We start from the raw sequence: 2,018 nt of genomic DNA, 5'->3' as shown, positions 1-2,018 counted from the left end.
AGACTTGGTTTACTCTGTGTGCGACTCCTGAGGTCCTAGTTCAGTCAAGCCAATCTGGCCCAACAACCATTTCTGAACTTCCACACTGGACAAGGAGTTGGCTTGGTTGAATCTCACACGTAGGTGAAGGGCAGGTGCAGAGCCCCCGGTCCCTGGCAGCCTGGACTCTGCATTCTTTGTCCTCACTGCTGAGGCCTGACTGCTTGTCCGCCTCCCTGTCTCCTCGCTTGAACCACAGCTTTAGGAACTGTCGACTCCTTGGCCTCAGGCTAGACTTCCTGGCTTCCATCCCTGATGGATTGACCTCTGCCCTCAGAATTCTCCATGGTCCTGTCCTGATTTTCCAGTTTCCTGACCTTTCGCTTGGCCTGATCTAGGGCAACCACAGGCTTTGTAACCCTCAGCTTGCCTGCTCAGCAGCTTCCTAATGAACCTAAGGCTTCTGGGGTGGCGCCCTCCCCCGCTGCCCTGTGGTGCTCCCGTGACCGCAGTCCCTCTCTGGGGAGGGAGCTGGATCCCAGGCCCACCAGAGAGCATTTTGTCAAAAGGGGTAAGCCCAGGGAGAGCCAAGGCATGGGGGATAGCCTTGCGAGTTTCAGGTCTATAAGTGGCTTACTGGGAACCCCTTAGCGGGCAATCTGCATCATTGGTGTTTAATATTTTTCTGGGTCGATGGTAATCATAGAATGTTAGAGCCAAAAGTGACATGGTATTCCCTCATGTCAAAGATTTGGGGAGGGGGTGCGGGGAAGACATGAGACCCGGAAGGGTAAAGGAAATTGCCCAGAGTCATGTAGCTATTAATTAACAGGGGAGGGACTAGAACCCAGGTCCCTGGCTCCAAATCCAATGCCTTGTCCATTATGCTAGGTGGATTCTCCCATTTAGCTGCAGGGGCACATGAGAAAAGGGAAGATTACACTGCTTATAATGATTTGAGTGTGAGTGCAGGTAATAGAGACCACTTTAGTTGGTTTAAGTGGAAAGGGATTTAATAAGGGAGCTAGTGCTCACAGCATTGCTGGGAGACCTGGCCACAGACTGGCTCCTGTGGATGGCTTCTGGAAAGGCACCGCAGAACCAGGCTGTGGGGGGAAGTGACTTCTCTGCCTCAATCTGAAGCTTCTGGAAGTTGCTGTCCCCATCGCTGGGTCCAGACCACTGTCTTTTTTAAAACTTTTTAAAAAAACATTCTACGGTACACGTATTGAAAAAAAACAGAACGAGAAAATCAGTTTGGGGGCTTTTTTTCTGAACAAATGATGCCCCAATCTTTCCCACAGCATGCTTCTCAGCAATTCTCTCAGTCTAACTTGTCCCCTAAGATACTAAATGGTGACAGTATCTTTTGTATTTATTACTTTCAATTCTGAAGTGGTTGATATCTAATATTTTCACTTCTGGGTACGAGAGAACACAGATTGGTCCATTAGTTCACCCACTCACTCCTGGAGGACATTAACCAACTCTGCTGTGACGAAGACGTGCGTGTCGTCAATGTCTTGAGCGATGAACTTCTTCTACAGGGCATTTGACGCATCCAAGTAGAGCAGAAACTGCTCCACGGCAGGATCACATTCTGTAAGCACTCCTTTCAAGACGTTGACCATCTTTTCCCAGTCAGACGATGCAGATGACCTTAAAAATGCTCCACCTATAGACCCAGCAGCACGTCTGCTTTGTAGCTTGGACCCCTGTCTTGACTGTGACTCCCAGAACTGTGGGGACCAGAGCCTCACGGGCTTACAGTGACCTTTATATAACAACCTTGCAGGCTGACTCGCTCCCTGCCTAACTTCATTTCAAAATTAAGCCGCTGGCCAGTGCACTGACGGATGGAACCTAAGCAGATCTGGAATCTTATCCAGGAAGCAAGAGAGTCTGGGAAATGTGGACTTTAGCTTCCCAGGCTACAAAGCACCAGAAGGAAACTGATGTGGACGTTGAGGGAGCTAATCCACAGAGTTCCCCATCCACGCTGCCTCAGGTTCCTCATCTATAAAACAGGAAACATGGTT

General features: G+C 49.5%; 1 pseudogene; it reads right to left on the bottom strand.

The window, feature by feature from the left end:
• Positions 1-1,394: 1,394 nt before the first annotated feature.
• Positions 1,395-1,661, bottom strand: LOC129077639 (general transcription factor IIH subunit 5-like; annotated as a pseudogene).
• Between the last annotated feature and the right edge of the window lie 357 nt (positions 1,662-2,018).

The sequence above is a fragment of the Pteronotus mesoamericanus genome, unplaced genomic scaffold, assembly GCF_021234165.1.
Source record: "Pteronotus mesoamericanus isolate MK-2021 breed Mesoamerican mustached bat unplaced genomic scaffold, CSHL_Meso_final contig_68, whole genome shotgun sequence".
Lineage (NCBI taxonomy): Eukaryota > Metazoa > Chordata > Mammalia > Chiroptera > Mormoopidae > Pteronotus > Pteronotus mesoamericanus.
Note: the sequence above shows the minus strand (reverse complement) of the source record. Positions and strands in the feature narration are given on the sequence as shown.